This window comes from Canis aureus, chromosome 10, assembly GCF_053574225.1.
Source record: "Canis aureus isolate CA01 chromosome 10, VMU_Caureus_v.1.0, whole genome shotgun sequence".
In the NCBI taxonomy this organism is placed as follows: Eukaryota; Metazoa; Chordata; class Mammalia; order Carnivora; family Canidae; genus Canis; species Canis aureus.
The window spans coordinates 45,083,500-45,109,953 of NC_135620.1; the positions used below are offsets into that span (position 1 = coordinate 45,083,500).

A 26,454-nucleotide genomic window follows, 5' to 3' on the forward strand; every position below is an offset into this window, starting at 1 on the left:
ACTTTAAAAAATGGATAAATAAGAGCAAAGTCCAGCTTATGGTATCTAAATATTACTTCCCTCCCCCCACTTATATGTCCATATTGCATGGTGGGTTTGGCCACTTTTATACACAACAATTCCTATTTTTCTCAAATAAAAGAAAGCTGCAGGTTTCCCTGAGATGTTCCCTCATTTAAATAATCTTGGAGAGGTTTCTTCATGGTAAACCAGGACTTCTAGAATAAGCAGTGATAGTTATCAATTTTCTTCCTTATCCAGTTATAGTATTAAAGTTATAGAGGATATCTATATAATTACACTATCTGTGATACCAAAAATATGTCTTTAGATGATGATTAATTCCATGACTTGCTCTTTGGACATCACCATTTGACACTGAAATCAATAGCATAGCAATCCTTATGAGTCATGCTAAGTTTCCATTGGCTGGTTCTGTAACAGGGAAACATTTGTTTTGTAATAATATTGCCAAAATAGGTTAACAACCATTGGTTACTTCATAGTATTTATTATATATTATTAATTTATATAACCTCTGACAAATGTATATTAGAAGAGATTAAGATGAATATGGATGCTGATTTTTTGTTGTTGTTGTTCACAGTTTGTTTTCACTATCTCTTATTTTTCTAGACTCAAGGACACCTAGAACATTCTCATAACCTCTTAATGATCCTGAGTACCAGATGCCTATTGCTAATCAACATGATCACTGTTGCCTTTGCCATTTATAAATAGGGAGTATGATGAATATGCAGGGCCATTTGCACTGAGCTTTGAATCTGCTTCAGTCTTTACATGATGTAAAGAAGCATCTGCTTGCCTTAGTCACCCAAACAAATTCCAAAAATGAAAGGTGAAAATATCCTAAAGCTGTTGGATTTCACTTTTTAAAAATTTGCCACTGTTGCCTTTCAAGGAGATTTAATAACAATTGCTTGTGAGGGAACTTATAGAAGAAAACCAAAGACAATGATAAAAAAATTATATAAAGATATTTGTTCATCTGAAAATAACTTGTTTTTTTTTTTTTTTATTCCAAAGAAAAGCAAATGATTTCTTGTACCTGGTTTATGCATAGCTATTTACTTAACTAACTTCTCGAGGAAAATTTCTGCATCCTTAATTGTATAGGCCATAATGTCTTTTAACTGGGATGATTAAAACAAAGAATACCCCAGACTGTTTTTTTTTTCATACATATATATTCTAACCCTCTCTTTCAAATAAATAGCCAACTCTCTTGTTTTGCATCTCTCTCTCTCTCCTACCCGACATTGTCTTCTCCCTTCCCCCCTCCCTTTCTTCCTTTCTTCTCCAAAGCAGTTCTTCAAACTATATATTGTTTTTTTATGAGCAATATGAAGACACATACTTAAAAGAGGGCTGATGTGCTGAACCTCAATCATTGCCTTTAAATACTGCCAGAACTATTGTAAGAGGGATGAAACTTGGGAAATACAAACTGTACTGAATAAAACTAGGTTACTATAAGAAAAATTCTGACTTGATATGCAATTGATTCTTCTATGTCAGTAGTAATTAATTTTAGAATAAATTGTTTTAGTGATAAATTGAGCTTTCAGTGATTGGAAATGTTATAGCATAAATGCACGATCGCTTAGAAGGCATTTTGTTGAAATTAAGAATATATCTGAGTGTCTTTTGGGGTCCCTTTCAGCTTTGAGGTTTTATGATAACTATAGTATATATTCTCATGCACACATGCACTTACAAATGGAATGTGTATGTGAAGTAGGGTGACTATGGATACCCATGATTTACTCAGTTTTGTGAAATGTTCTGATGTTGGACTATTTAATGATTACCTTCTTAGAACCAAATGATGAGGCTTACTTTGCACCAATCTCCACTGGAAAAAAAAAGTCACTGCTATTCTGAGTTTATTTTATTTTATTTTTATTTTTTGGAAAGAAGTTAATTACAAGAAGAAGAAACAAAGAGAAGTGGCTGTAGGGGCAAATATCTCCATCTTTCATTATTGCTTGGAGAATTGAGTCTAGATTCTGAAGTTTCAATAAGACTTGAATAGTTCTCAGTGTAGTGTCAAGCTACCCCTGGAAGACATATAGAAATATAATTTACAGTATAAATGCATGTAAAAGGGATGTCTATCTGAAGATGGGAATATAGATCAAATTATCTTCCCTGAGGAAATAATGTCTAAACTGGTATTTAAGTGATTTAAAGTTGGTATGTACCAAGGGGATTTTAGGAGGAAAGGATAATCATGAATAAATGGAGGCTATAGTCCCCTCGACTCCCACCATGGGTAAAGTAATAATATGTAAGACTGGAAAAATAAACGAGTCAGATAGTAAGTAGTTAGAATATGTAAACTATGTTAAAGGGTTTGGGAAGAAAGAAATAGGGAGCCTTTTAGTATTTCAAGTAGAGCAGTGAAATAATCAGATAGAAATTATGAAAGCTTTTTAAGGTTGATTTTTAGAGACTGGATTAGAATAGGATGAAACTGGAAATAGGAAGATCACTTAGAAAGTTGTGTTAGGGGGATCCCTGGGTGGCGCAGCGGTTTAGCGCCTGCCTTTGGCCCAGGGCGCGATCCTGGAGACCCGGGATCAAATCCCACGTCGGGCTCCCGGTGCATGGAGCCTGTTTCTCCCTCTGCCTGTGTCTCTGCCTCTCTCTCTCTCTGTATGACTATCATAAATAAATTTAAAAAAAAAAAAAAGAAAGTTGTGTTAGTAATCTGTGCAGGCAATATAAGACCTCTTTGTCACCTATTTCCAATCATGTTCATTCCAAATTCCTGAACATCAAGCCTAACTTTAGCCACCAGCTGTAAATCAATGAAGATCTGTGCCTTTGGTCATCTTTCTTTTCAGGTAAAAATGAAAAATCAGGTCCTCTGCTTAAAGTTCTATCCTTTGGGAGCATTTCCTTTCTCCATTGTCCTCCTGGGTCAGCCAAGACTGAGACTTTTGTGCTGCTGCTGTGTGGGGTTCTCTCAACTTCACCCATAATGTTTCACCCATAAAACAGAGCCCAAAATATTTCTCTCTTAGTCAACTGGACATAAGGCACTCCCCATGAGCCATAGATGGAGTTTGAGAGGCAGTTTAGCAGAGATATGTGCAATGCAATCTGATTGATTGACTTCTGCAGTTTACTTGTGCCTTCAGGGCTAATTTGATCTCTTACATACCAATTTACTTGATGTTGGAGTGACCTTTTGCATTTACAGTTTGCGGTGACGGAATGTTTAGACAGCACTCTTCCAGCCTCAATCCTTACCCAGCTCTAAAGCCACATCCACATTTTTATGTATTTGTTACAGCAGCGGGTGGCATGTCCACTTCTCAGTGCAGTGTATTGTCTTAGTCATCTAAAGCTGCTTTAACAATACCCATACACAACATGGCTTAAACAATAGGCATTTATTTCTCACAGTTATAGAGGCTAGGCAATCCAATATCATTTTGATTTGCAGATTTAGATCCTGGTAAAGAGACTCTTTCCTGGTTTGCAGACTGCTACATTCTCTGTGTCTTCACCAGGGAGAGAGAGGAAGCTCTAATGTTCTTATTCTTCTTTTAAGACCACTAATCCTATTATGGGAGCTCTACCTTCATGGATCTCATCTGAACCTAATTACCTCCAAAAGACCCTACTTCCTGATAGTATCACATTGGGGGTTAAGGTTTCAATATGAATTTGGGAGAGAGGCACACAAGCATTAGATCCATAACAATATATAACTATTTTAACTATTAGATTTTATCTAAAGGAAATGTGGACCTATTTTACCACTTCAAGCCTGATAGTGAAATACTCAGATTTGCATTTTAAAAGGCAATGCAAGCCTTACTTTTTTGTGGAATAGATTAAAATGGGCAAAACTGGAGAGAGGAATACCTATTAGTGCTTGGGATAGTAATTCAAGTAATAAATGCAGTTGACGTAAACAGATTAATGGCTGTAAAGAGAAAAATTGTACCAATTATAGAAACGTTCAAGAGGTCAACCCAACAGCACTTTGCTGTAGTTTCTGGCTTAAGAAATTGGGAGCTAGAATTATCTTCTATTGAAATTTGGGTTGCGGGGTGGGATCTGTGTTTTCCCCATAAAGGAAATTTCTGTGTTCTTTTTGGCTCACATTGTAGGTTCTTTCAGGGTGTCTGCATGGAGATGGGAAGTATATTGTTAAATATTTAGTTTTGAGAATATAGAGAAAACAATAATTCATCACTCAATTTTTATAATATCCATGTTTGAAACACAGAAATCAGTAACAGGTTTTTAAATTTATTGTATACTGTATTGCTTATATAAGCTTTAACTTGAATTTTATTAAAATAACACTAAAGAAGGAGACTATTTAATATTTATTAGCTTCAGTTTCCTTAATTGTCATCATTTTATAAGTGAAGGAAAACTGAGGCTAATAGATACAGTACAGCCTACCAAAATCTAGCAGAATGTAATTGAGACAGAACTTAAACTCATTTCTCCATATTGCCATGTCAAGGTCCTAGCAAAAGTACCTTGTGTTTTAGGACCTCAGGTTCATCATATATCAAAAGGATGTAGGCTATCCCTTCCAGTTCAAGAGCCTATAAATTTATGTCTAGAAAACCATTGTTTCTGTATATCCTAAACTTCCATAAAACCAAGATAGCAATATTTATAGGCCATTTAGCTTCACCTATAAGCCCAGCCTAGGACAAATTTGATCTTTCTTTCTTTCTTTCTTTCTTTCTTTCTTTCTTTCTTTCTTTCGTGGGGGAGCAGTTTGAAAGAGAGATGATCAGTTTTTCTTCATTGTCAGTTAAGTATCACACTTTTTTAAAGAAAGTAAAGGCTACTGTAAAATTAGGATAATATCTTCTCATTTTACTTTCCACAGGAAACAGCATTCTGCACTTAAAAATGAGAGTCTGAAAAAGAATGAGAGTCTGAACACTTTTTTGTTTGGTATAATTTATTAGATCTTCAAAGTACTTTCATCCAGAACAATGAATTTGACTTACTAAATATAGAGGATAAACTGATGGTTACCAGAATGGAGATGGGTAGGTGGATGGGCTTAAGGGATTAAGTAGTGCACTTGTGATGAGCACTGGGTATTGTGTGGAAGTGTTGAATTACTATATTGTAAACCTGAAACTAATATTACACTGAATGTTAAAAAAAGTTTTGTAAAAAGTTTTTTTTAAACTTAAAAACTTTCAAGTTTTAAAAAAACTTGAAAAAAGTAAAGAAAATACAAAATAATAAAATTCAAACATTCTCTGGATAGTTTATATAAAGAGTTTGAACTTTTATTTTTTTATTTTTTTTTTTTAAGAGTTTGAACTTTTAAAAAAGATCTTATATCTTCCTTGAAAAGGTGAGCATTTATGTATACATATTATATTTAGAAACACAAATGCCAAGTCTTATTAAGGAATATTTTTTGGCAGTCTAATGATTGTCAACTCCCCTAGGAAATCAAGCCTTATATAATGTGAAGAAATAAATTGAGCTGAAAATCAAGATTCTAAAAACAAAATAACCATCAACATATATGTTTTGGTCTTTTGGTGTCCACTCTCATTCCCAAAAGATGCTTTAGCAGTATCTAATATTCCTAAAATGTAATAATTTTATGCCCAATTTAGGATGAATCTGCTTGCATGATCTTATTTTGAACGGCTTGCTGATTTTGACTGGTCTGTGCTTTGGCTCAGTAGTCAATGGGGGTAGAATGTATATTTAGCTCTATTAAATGAAGGAGCAGATTATCACAACACAGCTTGGTGTTTGCACTAATGGGAATCTTCCCAGTCAAATCAGTGGAAGTGATTTTATAAAATATTTATCTTTTGGAGACAGGGCCTTAAGAAATTTATTGCCTCTTTGTGTAGATATTTTCCTACCAGTCTCAAAGAGGCAGTGTTAAACATAATTCTGGAAATGGACCTGAAATTACTACACTCTTTTTGAAAAATAGACAGTTTATTCCATTTGTTTATTATTTCCAAGTGACCTCAAGTTGAAAATGTAAGCTGAATCTAAATTAGTATTGGATTATTTATGGAATATCAGTCAATAGGTCCAGTAATGTTCTGGACTATTTGTGTTAGATGACGTGGTGGCCAATAGTATCTCTATACAAATCAAACTAAGGTAATTCACTTGAGAAGACTAGAACATTTTGGAAAATTTATTAGAGCATTTGGTGCTCTTTTTAAAATGATTTTATTTATTTATTCATATGAGAGAGAGACAGACAGACAGACAGGCAGGCAGGCAGGCAGAGGGAGAAGCAAGCTCCATGCAGGGAGCCTGATGTGGGACTGGATCCTGGATCGAGGGTCTCCAGGATCACGCCCTGGGCTGAAGGCAGCGCTAAACCGCTGAGCCACCCGGGCTGCCCATCATTTGGTGCTTTTAAAGAGACGGTAGAAATGGAATGAAATGAACAAGGTGTTATCATGGGTTCAATTTTATCTCCATAGAGGTGAGGTTACCTAATGTAAAAGACTCACAAACTCCCAACTTAATCTTTACACTTTATAAAAAGAGAACTTAAAATAGGGCTTTATTCTTAGATATAAGTAAAAAAAAATGTGAGCAGTAATAATAAAGATTTAAAAATCTTCTAAAAAAGAAAACATTCCCAAATGCTGATCTAGTTCTAGTTCTGAGAATATATATATCATATATATGTGTGTGTATATATATATATATATATCATTAAAATAGAACTAAAAATATGAAAGGATAGCTAAAAAAATGAGATGAACTCTATGTGGAATAAAGTATAAAGCATTTAATTTAATGTCTAACTCTTTTAAAAAGGTCCGCAGAGGAATAAACTGAAATAAAACTGAAAATACCAGGAGGACAATAAGAGAATGCAAAACAACTATGCAGAGACTTGGCAGGATAGAAAATGAAGAACTCGTAACTATACACAGTGGACTTCATCATTCGCTGGCCCTCAGATTGCTTTTGACACTCTTGTGGAATACCAAACATAAAGCCAGGCAGAGGTAGCACTTTCAGTGGATACTATCAGAAAAATCCTACAATGGGAAATTCTTCCAGGTGGTTAACAGAAAAAGATTCAATAATTTGATCAGATAAGGAAGTACAGAAATATTTAGTAATAGATTTTTTTTAATGAGAATAGCTCCTAAGCAAACACATGTCCATTGCCTTACTGGGGCAGAATATCCTAGATAAGTTAAAATCCCTCATAATTTCTAAAAGTGCAGGTAATATGGCAAAAATGAAAACATCTCAAAATCAGTAAATGCCACTTTCTGATAAAAATACACTGTGATAAAGACTAAGACATAATTGAAATACAAAGTCTCATCATCGTAGCTCTTTCCATGAAAATCTGTTTGAATGAGGGAGTAAAACTTTTGAGTAAAATGCAGCTTTTTGCCTAAATTGTGAATTGTCTTTTCAAATATTTCTTCAACAGAACTCAGAGATTGGGTTGAAATCTCAAATTGAAGGGTTTTCTCTTTCATATCACGTGTATGATAAAGTAATGGGCTATAGTAACAAGCTAAATTATAGAAAAGTCATGTAATTTAATGTAATATCTCTCTGTATTAAAGTGATACTCATGTGCTGTACTTTTTATATTAGCTCTAGCACGTTGGTGAGAAATGAAATACTTCATGCTATAAAAATATTTGCAACTATTCCTTTGGTTTAAAGTCACAATTTATATTCATTGTTCTGACTGGGCATGTATATAATTTTATACTGAAGAACTGTCATAGGATTAATCACAGTTTGAGGAAGATTCAAAATTATTATGTAAAATAAAAGAACTCTGAGTCTAATTATTAGACCAGTATCAGACCCGAATAGAGGTCAAGAAGACTGAAGCCTCTTAGTTTTGGTTGGGAAGAAGGAAAACTTGTGCTGACATTTGGAGGTCAACAACAAGTGTGATCAAAGGAAAGATATATGGAGGTCAGATTCACTGATTAGAAATTAGTCAATCATTACCTTAGAGGAGAGTTTCTGTAGAGGTTTAATAAAATGTTATTTCTTCTACTGTATAACAGGCTCAGCTAATACATAGTTTAATCTCCTCGTACCTATTTCTACCTTTTAAACATGGAGCTATGGGAGTTTAGAGAAATGTTTAAGGTGGAAGATCTATAATGATCACATTTGGCTACATTCTCTAAAATGATGGGGAAGAAATCTTTGTAAAATGATGGGGAAGAAATATTTGTATTTCATTTGGATTAACAAATAAATGACTTGATTGGAAAGTTATACCACTGGGCTACTGAATCCATTTCACAGTTCTAGTAGTTCTTTTTTTTAAAAAGATTATTTTATCTTATTTTATTCATGATAGAGAGAGAGAGAGGCAGAGACACAGGCAGAGGGAGAAGAAGGCTCCATGCAGGGAGCCCGACATGGGACTCGATCCCTGGACTCCAGGATCGCACCCTGGGCCAAAGGCAGGCACTAAACCACGGAGCCACCCAAGGATCCCCCAGTTCTAGTAGTTTTTGGTGGAGTCTTTGGGTTTTCTATATATGGTATCATGTCATGTGCAAATAATGAAAGTTTTACTTCTTCTTTACTAATTTGGATGCCTTTTATTTCGTTTTGTTGTCTGATTGCTATGGCTAGGACTTCCAATACTATGTTGAATAAAAGTGGTGAGAGTGGACATCTATATCTTGTTCCTGATCTTTGTGTAAGAGCTCTCAGTTTTTCTTCATTGCATATGATGTGCGTTGTGGGTTTTTCATATAAGGCCTTTATTTTGTTGAAGTATGTTTTCCCTAGATCTACTTGGTGAAGTTTTTCATAATGAATGGATGTTGTATTTTGTCAAATGCTTTTTCTGCATATATCAAAATGATCATTTTCCCCTTTCTTTTATTGATGTGATGATCACATTGATTGATTTGCAAATATTGAATCACCCTTGCATCCTGGGAATAAATATCCCTTGACAATGGTACATTTTTTTAAATGTATTGTTGGATTCAGTTTGCTAGTACCTTGTTGAGGATATTTAAATCTATGTTCACCTGAGGTATTGGCTTGTAATTCAGTGTGTGTGTGTGTGGTGTCTATCTGGTTTTGGTGTCGACGTACTACTTGCCTCATAGAATGAATTTGGAAGTTTTCCTTCTTTTATTTTTTGGAATAGTTTGAGAGAATAGATACTCTTTTTTAAATGTTTGATAGAAATCACCTGTGAAGCTGTTTGATCCTGGACTTTTGATTTTTTGAATGCTTTTTGATTTTATTATTATTGGATCAGTTTCATTGCTGGTAATAAGTCTGTTCAAATTTTATATATTTTCCTGCTTCAGTTTTGGTAGGTTATATATTTCTAGGAATTTATCCATTTCTTCTAGGTTGTCCATACTGTAAGCATATAACTTTTCTTTTTTTAAAGATTTTATTTATTTATTTATGAGAGACAGAGAGGGAGAGAGAGAGGCAGAGACATAGGCAGAGGGATAAGCAAGCTCCATGCAGGGAGCCCGATGTGGGACTGGATCCCTGAGCTGAAGGCAGACGCTTAAACCACTGATCCACCCTAGGCATCCCAGCATATTATTTTTCTTAATATTCTCTTACAATTATTTGTATTTATGTGGTGTTGGTTGTTATTTCTCCTCTTTGACCTTGGTTTTACTTAGTTGAGTCCTCTCTCATTGAGTTTTCTTAAAGTTTGTTTTTTACAGTGGTTTTTCAAGACATTCTATTGAGATAAATAGCCTCCATAGAAGTTCAACTAACTGTTTCTACTGTGGACCTAATATAAATGCTTTTAAATTTAAATTTCTATGTGTACATGTTTTTGTGTGTGTTTAAAAATGTTAGGAGGGTTGTTACCTGAAAACTTTAGTTGGGAGTCTCTATGAAAGTATTTAAATAAATTAATTAAATACCTTCTGTATTTGAGCTGAAGTATTCAGCTGTATCATGGCCTAATACTCTTCAGTAGGGAGGAGGGGCGAGATGGCGGAAGAGTAGGGTCCCCAAATCACCTGCCCCCCAAAATTACCTAGAAAACCTTCAAATCATCCTGAAAATCTACGAATTCGGCCTGAGATTTAAAGAGAGAACACCTGGAATGCTCCAGCGAGAAGAGTTCGCGCTTCTACCAAGGTAGGAAGACGGGGAAAAAGAAATAAAGACACAAAAGGCCTCCAAGGGGGAGGGGCCCCGCGAGGAGCCGGGCTGAGGCCGGGGCGAGTGTCCCCAGGACAGGAGAGCCCCGTCCCGGAGGAGCAGGAGCTGCACCGACCTTCCCGGGCGGAAAGGGGCTCGCGGGGAGTTGGAGCAGGACCCAGGAGGGCGGGGACACTAACAGAGGGCTCCCTGGGACACTAACAGACACCTGCGAGCCCAGGAGAGTGCGCCGAGCTCCCTAAGGGCTGCAGCGCGCACGGCGGGACCCGGAGCAGCTCGGGGGGCTCGGGGGCGGCTCCTCGGAGGGGGCTGCGGGGCGGGAGCAGCTCGGGGGGGCTCGGGCGGAGGAAGAGGCTGCGCGGAGGGGGCTGCGGGGCGGGAGCGCGAATCCACCAGCGCAGGCTCCGGAGCACAGGGCGCCGGGACACAGCCCAGGATCCGGCCTCCCCCGGGACAGGCAGAGGCCGGGAGGGCCCAGGACAGCGAGGACGCTCCCGCCCCAGCTGAGCAGATCAGCGGCCCCGCCCAGGAGCCTCCAGGCCCTGCAGACCGAGAGCTCCAGAGTTCCTGCGGGGGCTGAATCCAGGTTTCCAGAGCTGCCCCGCCACTGGGGCTGTTCCTCCTGGGGCCTCACGGGGTAAACAACCCCCACTGAGCCCAGCACCAGGCAGGGGCACAGCAGCTCCCCCAAGTGCTCACACCTGAAAATCAGCACAGCAGGCCCCTCCCCCGGAAGACCAGCTAGACCGACCAGTTCCAGGGGAAGTCAAGGGACTTAAAGTACACAGAATCAGAAGATACTCCCCCGTGGGTTTTTTTTTTTTTTTTTTTCTGATTGCTTCCCCCACCCTTTTTTTCACCTTTCTTTCTTTTTCTTCTCTTTTTTCCTTTTTTTCTTCCTTTTTTCTTTTTTCTATTTCTCTTTTCTTTCCTTCTCTCTCTCTCTTTTTCTCCTTTTCCCAATACAACTTGTTTTTGGCCACTCTGCACTGAGCAGAATGACTAGAAGGAAAACTTCACCTCAAAAGAAAGAATCAGAAACAGTCCTCTCTCCCACAGAGTTACAAAATCTGGATTACAATTCAATGTCAGAAAGCCAATTCAGAAGCACTATTATACAGCTACTGGTGGCTCTAGAAAAAAGCATAAAGGACTCAAGAGACTTCATGACTGCAAAATTTAGATCCAATCAGGCAGAAATTAAAAATCAATTGAATGAGATGCAATCCAAACTAGAAGTCCTAATGACGAGGGTTAACGAGGTGGAAGAACGAGTGAGTGACATAGAAGACAAGTTGATGGCAAAGAGGGAAACTGAGGAAAAAAAGAGACAATTAAAAGTCCATGAAGACAGATTAAAGGAAATAAATGACAGCCTGAGGAAGAAAAACCTACGTTTAATTGGGGTTCCCGAGGGTGCCGAAAGGGACAGAGGGCCAGAATATGTATTTGAACAAATCCTAGCTGAAAATTTTCCTAATCTGGGAAGGGAAACAGGCAGTCCTAGCCTCAGATCCAGGAAATAGAGAGATCCCCTCCCTAAAATCAATAAAAACCATTCAACACCTCGACATTTAATAGTGAAGCTTGCAAATTCCAAAGATAAAGAGAAGATCCTTAAAGCAGCAAGAGACAAGAAATCCCTGACTTTTATGGGGAGGAGTATTAGGGTAACAGCAGACCTCTCCACAGAGACCTGGCAGGCCAGAAAGGGCTGGCAGGATATATTCAGGGTCCTAAATGAGAAGAACATGCAACCAAGAATACTTTATCCAGCAAGGCTCTCATTCAAAATGGAAGGAGATATAAAGAGCTTCCAGGACAGGCAGCAACTGAAAGAATATGTGACCTCCAAACCAGCTCTGCAAGAAATTTTAAGGGGGACTCTTAAAATTCCCCTTTAAGAAGAAGTTCAGTGGAACAATCCACAAAAACAAGGACTGAATAGATATCATGATGACACTAAACTCATATCTGTCAATACTAACTCTGAACGTGAACGGGCTTAATGACCCCATCAAAAGGCACAGGGTTTCAGACTGGATAAAAAAGCAGGACCATCTATTTGCTGTCTACAAGAGACTCATTTTAGACAGAAGGACACATACAGCCTGAAAATAAAAGGTTGGAGAACCACTTACCATTCGAATGGTCCTCAAAGGAAAGCAGGAGTAGCCATCCTTATATCAGATAAACTAAAATTTACCCCGAAGACTGTAGTGAGAGATGAAGAGGGAAACTATCTCATACTTAAAGGATCTATCCAACAAGAGGATTTAACAATCCTCAATATATATGCCCCGAATGTGGGAGCTGCCAAATATTTAAACCAATTAATAACCAAAGTGAAGAAATACTTAGATAATAATACACTTATACTTGGTGACTTCAATGTAGCTCTTTCTATACTCGATAGGTCTTCTAAGCACAACATCTCCAAAGAAACGAGAGCTTTAAATGATACACTGGAGCAGATGGATTTCACAGATATCTACAGAACTTTACATCCAAACTCAACTGCACATGGAACTTTCTCCAGAATAGACCACATATTGGGTCACAAATCAGGTCTGAACCGATACCAAAAGATTGGGATCGTCCCCTGCATATTCTCAGACCATAATGCCTTGAAACTAGAACTAAATCACAACAAGAAGTTTGGAAGGACCTCAAATACGTGGAGGTTAAGGACCATCCTGCTAAAAGATGAAAGGGTCAACCAGGAAATTAAGGAAGAATTAAAAATATTCATGGAAACTAATGAGAATGAAGATACAACCATTCAAAATCTTTGGGATGCAGCAAAAGCAGTCCTGAGGGGGAAATACATCGCAATACAAGCATCCATTCAAAAACTGGAAAGAACTCAAATACAAAAGCTCACCTTACACATAAAGGAGCTAGAGAAAAAACAGCAGATGGACCCTATGCCCAGCAGAAGAAGAGAGTTAATTAAAATTCGAGCAGAACTCAACAAAATTGAGACCAGAAGAACTGTGGAACAGATCAACAGAACCAGGAGTTTGTTCTTTGAAAGAATTAATAAGATAGATAAACCATTAGCCAGCCTTATTAAAAAGAAGAGAGAGAAGACTCAAATTAATAAAATCATGAATGAGAAAGGAGAGATCACTACCAACACCAAGGAAATACAAATGATTTTAAAAACATATTATGAACAGCTATACGCCAATAAATTAGGCAATCTAGAAGAAATGGACGCATTCCTGGAAAGCCACAAACTACCAAAACTGGAACAGGAAGAAATAGAAAACCTGAACAGGCCAATAACCAGGGAGGAAATTGAAGCAGTCATCAAAAACCTTCCAAGACACAAGAGACCAGGGCCAGATGGCTGCCCAGGGGAATTCTATCAAACGTTTAAAGAAGAAATCATACCTATTCTCCTAAAGCTGTTTGGAAAGATAGAAAGAGATGGAGTACTTCCAAATTCGTTCTATGAGGCCAGCATCACCTTAATTCCAAAACCAGACAAAGACCCCACCAAAAAGGAGAATTACAGACCAATATCCCTGATGAACATGGATGCAAAAATTCTCAACAAGATACTGGCCAATAGGATCCAACAGTACATTATGAAAATTATTCACCATGACCAAGTAGGATTTATCCCTGGGACACAAGGCTGGTTCAACACTCGTAAAACAATCAATGTGATTCATCATATCAGCAAGAGAAAAACCAAGAACCATATGATCCTCTCATTAGATGCAGAGAAAGCATTTGACAGAATACAGCATCCATTCCTGATCAAAACTCTTCAGAGTGTAGGGATAGAGGGAACTTTCCTCGACATCTTAAAAGCCATCTACGAAAAACCCACATCAAGTATCATTCTCAAGGGGGAAGCACTGGGAGCCTTTCCCCTAAGATCAGGAACAAGACACGGATGTCCACTCTCACCACTGCTGTTCAACATAGTACTGGAAGTCCTAGCCTCAGCAATCAGACAACAAAAAGACATTAAAGGCATTCAAATTGGCAAAGAAGAAGTCAAACTCTCCCTCTTCACCGATGACATGATACTCTACATAGAAAACCCAAAAGCCTCCACCCCAAGATTGCTAGAACTCATACAGCAATTTGGTAGCGTGGCAGGATACAAAATCAATGCCCAGAAATCAGTGGCATTTCTATACACTAACAATGAGGCTGAAGAAAGAGAAATTAAGGAGTCAATCCCATTTACAATTGCACCCAAAAGCATAAGATACCTAGGAATAAACCTAACCAAAGAGGTAAAGGATCTATACCCTAAAAACTATAGAACACTTCTGAAAGAAATGAGGAAGACACAAAGAGATGGAAAAATATTCCATGCTCATGGATTGGCAGAATTAATATTGTGAAAATGTCAATATTACCCAGGGCAATTTACACATTTAATGCAATCCCTATCAAAATACCATGGACTTTCTTCAGAGAGTTAGAACAAATTATTTTAAGATTTGTGTGGAATCAGAGAAGACCCCGAATAGCCAGGGGAATTTTAAAAAAGAAAACCATATCTGGGGGCATCACAATCCCAGATTTCAGGTTGTGCTACAAAGCTGTGGTCATCAAGACAGTGTGGTACTGGCACAAAAACAGACACATAGATCAGTGGAACAGAATAGAGAACCCAGAAGTGGACCCTGAACTTTATGGTCAACTAATATTCGATAAAGGAGGAAAGACTATCCATTGGAAGAAAGACAGTCTCTTCAATAAATGGTGCTGGGAAAATTGGACATCCACATGCAGAAGAATGAAACTAGACCACTCTCTTTCACCATACACAAAGATAAACTCAAAATGGATGAAAGATCTAAATGTGAGGCAAGATTCCATTAAAATCCTAGAGGAGAACACAGGCAACACCCTTTTTGAACTTGGCCATGGTAACTTCTTGCAAGATACATCCAGGAAGGCAAAAGAAACAAAAGCAAAAATGAACTATTGGGATTTCATCAAGATAAGAAGCTTTTGCACAGCAAAGGAAACAGTCAACAAAACTCAAAGACAACCTACAGAATGGGAGAAGATATTTGCAAATGACATATCAGATAAAGGGCTAGTTTCCAAGATCTATAAAGAACTTATTAAACTCAACAGCAAAGAAACAAACAATCCAATCATGAAATGGGCAAAAGACATGAACAGAAATCTCACAGAGGAAGACATAGACATGGCCAACATGCACATGAGAAAATGCTCCGCATCACTTGCCATCAGGGAAATACAAATCAAAACCACAATGAGATACCACCTCACACCAGTGAGAATGGGGAAAATTAGCAAGGCAGGAAACCACAAATGTTGGAGAGGATGTGGAGAAAAGGGAACCCTCTTACACTGTTGGTGGGAATGTGAACTGGTGCAGCCACTCTGGAAAACTGTGTGGAGGTTCCTCAAAGAGTTAAAAATAGACCTGCCCTACGACCCAGCAATTGCACTGCTGGGGATTTACCCCAAAGATACAGATGCAATGAAACGCCGGGACACCTGCACCCCAATGTTTCTAGCAGCAATGGCCACAATAGCCAAACTGTGGAAAGAGCCTCGGTGTCCAATGAAAGATGAATGGATAAAGAAGCTGTGGTTTATGTATACAATGGAATATTACTCAGCTATTAGAAACGACAAATACCCACCATTTGCTTCAAACGTGGATGGACCTGGAGGGTATTATGCTGAGTGAAGTAAGTCAATAGGAGAAGGACAAACAGTATATGGTCTCATTCATTTGGGGAATATAAATAATAGTGAAAGGGAATAGAAGGGAAGGGAGAAGAAATGTGTGGGAAATGTCAGAAAGGGAGACAGAACATAAAGACTCCTAACTCTGGGAAACGAACTAGGGGTGGTGGAAGGGGAGGAGGGTGGGGGGTGGGGGTGAGTGGGTGACGGGCACTGAGGGGGACATTTGACGGGATGAGCACTGGGTGTTATTCTGTTTATTGGTAAATTTGAACACCAATAAAAATTAATTTATTAAAAAAAAATACTCTTCAGTAAACAAGCATGGAAAAAAAAAAAAAAAAAAAAGATCTCTTCTAATATCACCTCTTCCAAAGGCTGTGAAATACTTGACCTGACAACTAGGTTTGGATTCTTATGCTATGTTCATGGTCTATTCATTATTCTATGGCACTTTCTACTAATCACTTATTATGGTGCAAGGTGAGCACAGTTAACCTTTCTAAAGAACTCTGATCCAATATTGAATTACTTTCATGAAGATTCTTGGAGTACAGGATCAGGCTGGCTCAATGACACAAAACCTGGCATAGTCATTGTAAAAATAGTCACGATTTTTAATCAGATAAATTGATTACGACCAAGTTAGGTAGGCAAAAAAGGCAGTTAGGGTCTGAGGAATATACTACAGATAATAAATTTTTGTCTGAATTGGGGCTTAGAGTTCAATAAGTTGGTGAAAACAGAGGGCTTGGGAAGGGCATTGAGGAACTTCAATAATAGAAAGCAGAACCTACCAAACAGGTTATTAAGATTGGGTTCAAACATAAGGGAAGAAGGTAGAAATTCAGTTACCAGAAATTAAGTAAAGGTAGAGCTTTAGTCATAGGAACATGGGAGAAAAACATTTTGCCTTCAGATCTAGAACTTCTATTTTCTGTGGGATAATCAGAAAACAATGTTGATTCCAAATCTCCCTTGCATTGAGGTAAAAGTTCTTGAATCCCTCCTGACAAATGGGTTCCACATTCTGGGTAGTGCTTAGCCCAAAGGTAAGAGTCCAGCACTCTAATTCAAGGAAATGAGGGATTTGGGAACTGGGTGTCTGGCAGATTTCGAGAGCTCTGAATGATTATTGGGTAAAATTCTTTTAATTCACAAAGACAAAGTTGTATAATTCCTTTCTGGTATTGTTTTGATAGTTAATAAATTCTATTAAGTTATGGCAAAACTGAAAAATTAATGACAGAAACACTTATATTTTTACTATATCTAGTTTCTGATAGTTTTCCAGATAACCATCCACATGTTAATTGTGCTGCGCCTTTTTTTTTTAAAGATAGAGGTAGAGTTCCTAATTTGAAAAATTATGACAAGAATGGAAATAGGTACACTAGAACTATTATGCATCATATATGTAGTTTTTAAAATTTTTAAAAAGATTTTATTTATTTATTAATGAGATGCACAGAGAGAGAAAGAGAGGCAGAGACACAACACAGGCAGGGAGAGAAGCAGGCTCCATGCAGGGAGCCTGAAGGACTCCATCCCGGGTCTCCAGGATCAGGCCCTGGGCTGAAGGTGGCACTAAACCACTAAGCCACCTGGGCTGCCCTGTATGTAGTTTTTAATAATGATAAAAATCCTAATCAAATCAATATATGACTTGGTTACTATTATTTCTTGAAGGAGCAGAAAATGGAAGACAACCATGGTATTAGGAATTATTTTAAATGCCTCCTGGCTGTGCAATCTGAAAGAAAAAATAAGTAAGTAGATAAATAAAATTTACTTCAGATCTAGTCACAAATCATTTTAACATCAACTTCTTAAATTGATAAGTATATTTATGTACTGAAACTGAAACTTTTTACTGCAGGTACATCCATTGGTGTTTCACAGGTCATTATTTTAACACTATGAAATACTTCTCTTAACAAAAGCATGAAAAAAATCCACACATAAATTAGCCATTTGGAAGCTTATAGCATGCAGATTAATATAAAGGCATCCTGCTTTGACTTACAACCTCTTTGAGCATAATGGATGTAACTCTTCAGCCCAATGAAACAGGACACACAAAGACCAACTCTAATTGAGATTAGGCATGATCATTGGCAGACTGGGTAAGAACTAATTCATTCATAAATTTTGAAGCCAACATGATATACATTTATATATTTATACATTATACATTTTAATGTCTTTTAGAAAATAATGTCTATTTTTAATTATATCCAACTGCAATTGCCTTCTGACATGGAAAGGTTGAGTAGGCATTTGGATATATAAATCTAGAGTTTATTTTTTTTAAAGGTTTTATTTACTTATTGATCAGAGACACACACACACAGAGGCAGAGACACAAGCAGGCTCCACTCAGGGAGCCTGGGACTCCAGGATCATGCCGTGGGCCAAAGGCAGGTGCTAAACTGCTGAGCCACCCAGGGATCCCTAAATCTAGAATTTAAAGAAGAGGGCTAGAATACAAGTAAATGTGAGGGTTATCAGGATTTAGAGAATATTTAAAGACCTTGGATGGGTTGGAATCTTCTGTGAAATTAAAATAATGTAAATAAAAGTTAGAAGATATTAGAAAATGAAATCCTGAGACATTCAATTAATTTAGAATTTAGGAAAGTACAAAGTAACCAGCAAAATAACCACAAAAGGGAAATTCAAGGAGGTAAGATGACAATCAACTGAGAAAAACTGTCCCCAAATCAAGAAAAAAATAAAGTTTAATAAATACCCCCAATAAATGTGAAGATTAAAAGTTGATATTTTGAGGAGTGATTTTGGTTGGAGTGGTAATAAATTCTAATTGAAGTGGGTTCAAAACGGGGTGGACAAGAGGACATGAGGAGACATAGAGTGGGACAACTATATTCAAACGCATAACTACAAAGAATAGAGAGGTGGGGTAGATTTGTGGGGTCATGAAAAGCTGTATTTCTTAGAGAAGAGATTGCTTACAGTATGTTTGTCATTCAAAGCCTTTTTATATATGAACCAAATACGTTGAACTAAATTAAGACTAAGAAAAGTGTTCAGCCAGGAATATTATGTGTGTTCCTTTCTTTGAAGTAAAAAAAAAAAAAAAAAATGATGATGACTTGATCTCCCTAGGAAAAGAAAACACTACAATCCTTGTAGGTTGCTGTTTAATTGTGAATGTTTTCAAAGGAAGTTTTATTACTGCAGCAAAAGTGATGATTTGGGAGTTAGGCAGATCCCAGTCAAATCTATATGCTATTTTGATGTATGTTGTAATTTTAGTTTAGATGTTTGAATTATTTCTATACAATGCTGATTACAACTGTAGACATAGAATCAGTTTGCAACCTGTGCGGTGGTGGTAATTGATGGGTGTTTCCTTTCATGGTTGATGTTTAGGCTTGATGAAATACCATTTTAATAAGTTTTAAGCTTTAAAACTGTTCATTTTTAAAAAATTCCAAGTGCCTGATAAACACTCAGCAAATTTTAATCATTATTGTGATAAGAGCTATCACTTTCAACCATGCAGATGAACTCACACTAGCCAAGATACTTTTAGAAGCTGCTTGCTGTCACAGAACCTGTAATCTGTGAACCAATGAACTTACTTGGAATTTGCTTCTTGGTAAGTCAAAAATAGAAGCACCAGGTGGAGTTGTCACTAAAAGCAAACTTTATTTGTAGCAAATAGGAGATCATGGGAGATAACTTTCAAAACCATGACTACTCGAGCAAGAGTGATGGGTTCCTTTTATATAGGGTTAGGATGAATGTTTAGATAAACGAGTTTTGTTTTGTTTTAGGTAGAGGCAGGCATAAGGTGGCCCATGCACCTTAAGGAAGCATGCTTGTGCATACACTCACTTATGTTAGTAAGTGAGGCTTGTGTTCCTCCTTGGGTGTAGATTGTAGTATTATAATGAGGTAAAGCTAGCTGTCAGTCCCTCCATCTGTGCAGGCATGAGTCAAGAGTTAAATTCAAACTGGTCTGGTTCATCTACACAAGCCAGAACTCTTTGGGCTGTTGTCATTGAATGAGTTTCCATCACAGATGCTCGGCTGTGCTCCTTGGGTCTTTGTCCTGAGATAAGAGATAACCTGGAAAGAAGACCTTAAGGAAAATTGTGGGACAAAGATCTGTGGGTACAAGCATGTGGGTACAAGTAGGAAAGGTGAGGTCTTGGAGTCGAGAGCTGGGGTCAAACCCAGTCTAAGGATCTTTGAGAAATTTACTATGATAGGGAAATAACCTTAAAGATAATATTTTATGACCGTATTGATATTCAGGGTGTGCAAGAGAGAACAGTTCTCCTTTAGACATTCTATTTTAGGGAAATAGTAGACATTAGTCTGTTTTTAGCCTTCCAGCATAAACATTTACTTCTTGTGTTTGGGGAATTTTTTGCAGTTTGAGTCTTGAGATGGTGGAATTCTGTCTCCACCCATGAAAATTGTTTAAGGTCAGATATCTGTTCTTTTTGGGTGTTTCAAAGAAAAATTGTACCAGACAGGTTAAACAAGCAAGGATGATTTTATTCAAGACTATGAAAGGAGAGAGATTAAACTTAAGTTTCTTGAAGTGAAAGTTGGGGATGTTTTTAAATGCTGGGATGAGCTAGTGGAAAAGTACTGGAGAATGTTACAGGGAAGGTGGGCCAATTAGCAAACATAATTATACCATTTGTGTCTGCTAATTGGCACTTATCTCATCAAAATTAAACTTCCACCTTTCCACAGAGACTAAGAGATAGGGGTGCTATCTTCTTTAATGATTACATTTCAAAGGGATGGCTCTCAGGTCCTTGAAAAAGACATTTCTGAGTTGTGGAACTGGCAAGAGGCTGAGAAAAGATTTACGTCTCAAAGGGACAGAGGAATTTACAATTGCAAGTTTTCTAAAGTAAGTGCTCTAAGAAAAAAGATGTCAGGGGACTATAATGAGGAAGAAACCTATCGAAAGTTTTAGTCATGCTGAGGGGGATGTTAAGGCATCTTGGTCAGAAGACAGATGATTAAGGCTTGGTCAATTGGATGCTCCTCTGGGACCTTTCGGATTTACCAGTTAGTATCCAGAGTGCAGTGCTCACTGGGAATAGTGGAGGTGATGTTGGAGTTTAGATTCCAGCCAACCATTAGAAAATGATGTCTAAAGTGGTATCCCTCCAAACATCATTCCCATAACCAGACTCTCCCTGTGATTGTATTCATAGTTTCTTAGATTATCTTGGTTCCTGTCTGAATTATCATTCTGGTTTACCAGCTTATATTTGATTTACTGAACTCTCCAATATTCGGATAAAAATAGTCTTTCTGCTTAGTTAACTAGAATTTATTTTTTCTTTTGTTTGCAGTGAAGCACAGTGACTGCTCTTTAGTGTTTTTCTGTATAAATTTTGCACATTTTCATGCTGGATGACATTTCTTTTATGCCACTAGGAAGAGTTTTATTTACTCCTCTTTGGCATTCCATTGTCACTATCATCACTACAAATTCATTCTTATATTGCTTGGAAAAGTAACAACACTTCCATGTACCATAGCTTGTCCTCAAAAGAATATCCTATGCCAGAATAAAAGATGAAAACTAATTAAAACTCTAAATGTGACTAAAACAACTGGGAACACTACATTCAGCATAACCAAAGATGTATAAGATCTGCCAAAAATGTGAATTTATCTTTTTATTGATTCATGTGTACATATAAAAATAAGAATATAAAATATACTCATTTAGTATGTCATCTTATTCCTTTATGAAGCTGTTTATTATAGATTATTATAATATTTTCCAATATTGTATTTTTCTCCTTCTTTCCTCTTCCTGTCTTTGCTTTGAAACAAATATTTCTTCAACACAATTGATGTTACCGGTATAATGTGAGATGCTCTGAGGAATATTTGAAATGTATAAAATTAATCCTTTAACTTTGAACAGCTAAAAATTTAATGAGCCAATAGTGAAGAGTGTTGTGTCATCATTACAACAATGGAAGCTTATAGGAACATAGGGGATCTACCCACTAGTGTAAAATAAGGAAGATTCAACTGCTTGTATATATGGGTCAATATGGTATAGTAAAAAGAGTTTAGTCTAAAAGAATCATTTTGTATTATCTTTATGAAGTGAATTAATCTCATTGGGACAGTTGGAAAATAGGGATAATAATAATATGTGTACAACCTCTCAATAGTGAAAGCCTGTGTACATGTAGATCAATATTAATTTCAATTAATTATGATATGCATATAAATAAGTTCGGAACTGGCCTACATAGTCAACAAATATTATATTGCTATTACCGTTAGGATTGTTCCCTTGTTTTACAGCTTGATAATGTTATACAATAACATCATCTTTCTGAGGAATTCTTCATTCATACAACATGTCAAAAGAACAACATTTTAAGTCTATGGTCTCCAAACTTGTCAATACCTGTTCCTCCTCTCTCTCTTGAACTTCAGTAAAAGGTACCTGCCTTCTTCCAGTTGCTATTGTCAAAACCCTTGCCATTATCATTTACTCTTTTTTTTTTTAAAGATTTTATTTATTTATTCATGAGAATGCACAGAGAGGAGAGAGAGAGGCAGAGACGCAGGCAGAGGGAGAAGCAGGCTCCATGCACCGGGAGCCCAACGTGGGACTTGATCCCGGGTCTCCAGGATCGCGCCCTGGGCCAAAGGCAGGCGCCAAACCGCTGTGCCACCCAGGGATCCCTATCATTTACTCTTCTTTCACTCATACATCATATCCCATTCCTCAGGCTATGTCTTTAAAATATGAGACAAATCTGCACACTTTTCACCACTATGACAGTTAACTTCACAGTTTATCCACCCATTGTGTCTCTTTGTTGAATACTGCAATAGCTTTTTATTTTTTATTTTCTTTTTTATTTATTTATGATAGTCACAGAGAGAGAGAGAGAGAGAGAGAGGCAGAGACACAGGCAGAGGGAGAAGCAGGCTCCATGCACCGGGAGCCCGATGTGGGATTCGATCCCGGGTCTCCGGGATCGCGCCCTGGGCCAAAGGCAGGCGCCAAACCGCTGCGCCACCCAGGGATCCCTGCAATAGCTTTTTAGTGGCCTTCCTGCTTCCATATTCAGTGCTCAGCACAGATGACATAGTAATTCTGCAAAATGTAAAGCTGATCATGTCATTTCCTCCTTAAGATCCTCTTCTGGGTTTCTATCAACCCACAAGGGTGATGTCTTTGCTCTTGCTTTCCCTTTATCTCTTTTATTAGTTATCTCTTTCACTGGACTTTGGCTTTTACTTTAGAAAGCCAAAAATATTCCTACCTCAATGACTTTGGAGTTGCTATTCCCTCTGTCTGAAAAACTCTTATCTAGGATATGTAGAGGGCTTGCTTGCCATTTTCTTTGTGTCTATCTTCAAAAACTCCCTCTTCCAAGAATTCTTCATTGACCATCTCATCCACATCACAAGCTCTGTTCCTATCATTCGTCCTGCTTTATTTTTTTCCTGTAATATTTATATCTACCTGACATTATCTGTTTTGTATTTGTTACAAGCTCCATGAAAACACAGATTTTGTCTCATTCACTGCTTTATTGTCAGAGACCAAACCAGTGCATAATGAATGACATTCAATACATTTTTGTCAAAAGAATAAGTGAATGAATGAGTCAGTTTAAAACATGATGTCTTTTGATTATTTCTAGGAGATCAAATTTTATGAATTTGTCTTCTATAAGCTTGCTCAGGTAGGAGGATGGATGCTTCATACCTAAAAAAATGAAAGGATTAAGGCAAGATTGCTTTCAATTTTTATTAATCAAAGAAATATAAAAATGAAGACAGTAAAGTCTTAGAAATTCCCTTATTATTTTTGATTACCATGAACCCAACAGTATTATTATATCAAGTTGATTAAACTGTAACTGAAAAAAAAATTTGGTATTTTAGTCTAGGCAACTCTATTTTGGATAAAAGTATGTTTTGTTTGAAGCTTTGAAAAATGAAGCAAATTTCTTCAAAAAACCAGTGTACTTTAGTGGACCCTTACCAGTGTGCTTCCTTAGGTTAGACCTCCATTTTAAGGGCTATGGTCATGGAGATAGTACCGTTACATTAATATTTTGAACTGATGGAGAAATACATTTTACATATATGCCTACAGATGTTGCCTGACCATGTTTCTAAAAATGTCAAGTAAAAGGATAATTTAGCAAAGTTGAAGAGCTATGCTTTTGAATTCAGACCTTAACAGACCGATTCTGCCATTTAAGGTATATAAACTATGGCAAGTTATTGCACCTATCTTTTTAGCTGTCAGACGAGGATAATAGTACATAAGAATTGAATAAAAACGTAAGTGAATAAATGAAAGAATTGAAGTACTTAGGACCGTGTCTGTAATATAAATTTATAAATGGTTGTAGTGATAATAAGATTATGATGTTTACACTGGGATTGCTACCTTGGATTCTTATGTCTTTCAATGCTTATGGGTCTAGAAGTCCTCCCCGTCACCAGCAGATGTCATAAAATCCAGAAAAAACATAAGGAATTCTTCCATAATTGAAAAAAATGCATTCTCATATTTTTGCCTATTGTGTTTCTGGTAGTAACATGTACCTGCTAGACCTGATTAGTCATCTAGTTTCAGGATTCTGCTTTCTATCTGAGCTCTATTTACTTCTTTTATCCTTAATCTTCTTTTGTTTCTGTTGTGAGGTAATTTTATTTGACTTTGCTAAATGTCTCTTTCTGGTCTATGCTTTCTTTCCCCCATTCCTGCTTCTATATGGATATAAACAAAAATCAAGAAAAAAAGTAAAGATATTATTAATATTTTAATTTATTCTGTTTCAAAGGGATTTCTTTTGTCTATTTGTATTTTTGCTCATTCTCTATTTGTGTATGTTAAGGATGAGAAAAGAAGAGAAAAAAAACATTTTTTTTTTCTTTTAATGGGAAGGAATTGTGATCCCGGAGGTCATCTAGGAGTTATCATTAGAATGACTAAAGTTCATGGTCTACATCTCTATTCCATCTTTTAGTGAAGGGTTTTCACTTTATCATTTATTTTCACAAAGACACAAGAATATTAGTATTTGGGTAAAATACATGCAACCTGAATGACTTATTTTTCAATTCTATGAGGACTAGAATAAGATATAATTTGGAGCAGGGAAGACATGGTATTTCTCTGTATGTTCCCTTAATTTTTTTTAAAGATTTTATTTATTTATTCATAGAGACAGAGAGAGAGAGAGGGGGGCAGAGACACAGGCAGGGGGAGAAGCAGGCTCCAAGCAGGGAGCCCGATGTGGGACACGATCCCGGGTCTCCAGGATTACACCCCAGGCCACAGGCGGCACCAAACTGCTGTGCCACCGGAGCTGCCCTATATGTTCCCTTAATTAATGTCAGTGGTTATGTTTAATAATCAAATGCCTAGGATATAGTAAATGCTAAAGATATTTGTTTACTGAAACTAAAATAGTTACTTTCTAACTCTGGGTAACTAAATGACTGATGTTCAATTCAAAATAAATTAGAAGGAATGAATAAGGCACAATTCTTATTTTACTCATTGTTATTTACTTCTTAACTTCAAATGGACACATATTTAGTAAGGGGAATAGGCCTTTAATTTGGCATGGATTGCAATTTATAGGGCACTGGCAAATTTCTCAATTCAGTAATAGTCATGATTGTCACTGAAACTGTTCATTACATGTGTACATGCATACATTTATGTTCATATATATCTCTGCAGACATAGTCATATATATTGTGGTACACATTAATATAACATTTTTATGAATTTAAAAGGTAAATGAATACATATAAAGACATGCAAACAAGCCTATTATCTATTGAAGACAGACTGATTTTGAGCTACCTACCACATGTGCCAGAATTTTTTCAGCTGGTTTTATACTGTTCCCCAACAATTGTAATGTGATTCATTTAACATATTCTAGCACATAAAAGAGGATCTGGCACTTAGAAGGTAACCATTAACAGGCTGTTGAATAAAGAAATTACTTCTCTCAGCAAACTATACATGGAATATTTACACAAATATGTTCATGTTGAAGGTTTTTTTTAAACACTCTATTGAGGTATGATTGACGTACAAAATGCTGTACACACTTCATGTATAAAACTTGAAGAGTTTGGAGATAAGAATATGCTTGTGAAACCATCACCACAATCTATTTTAAAGTTTATTTTAAATATTCCACATTGAATGTAATTATTGGCATAGCCTTGAATGCAATTGTTGGTGTCACAATTAATGGAAAATGGTGCAATGTCTTTTCTGGGGAACATTTTATAGGTAGATATATTTATATAATTCTTCTAGAAATTGATTTAGGGACTAAACCATTTGGTGTTTACTAGTAATGAAATAAATATGGGGAGATTTTACTCATATCTGTAATGTGGAGCCAATGCTAAAGACTGTATTTCTCTTAATATATTTATACTTGTCATCGTTCTTAAAATCAGAGAGAGGGTATCATTTTTCATATTTTAACCACGTCCTAGCTCCCTCCAAGATAATGTTTATGTACATTATTTATATAGAAAAGTCAAAGGGCAAAAAAA

General features: G+C 36.9%; 1 long non-coding RNA gene across 12 annotated transcripts in view; it reads left to right on the plus strand.

Annotated features, from left to right (window-relative positions):
- Window positions 1-26,454, plus strand: part of LOC144322304 (uncharacterized) — a 220,126-nt gene that overhangs the window by 158,044 nt on the left and 35,628 nt on the right. For 3 of the 12 annotated variants that reach the window (XR_013387903.1, XR_013387906.1, XR_013387899.1), the window contains 2 exons: window positions 4,892-5,057; window positions 6,829-8,218. The exons of 2 other annotated variants lie outside the window; for them this stretch is intronic. This is a non-coding gene — a long non-coding RNA (uncharacterized LOC144322304). Of the gene's footprint in view, window positions 1-636; window positions 1,482-4,891; window positions 5,058-6,828; window positions 8,219-17,556; window positions 17,637-17,746; window positions 17,988-26,454 lie in introns of those variants that run through there. 7 more of the 12 variants (XR_013387898.1, XR_013387901.1, XR_013387897.1 and 4 more) reach the window with 3 other exon arrangements.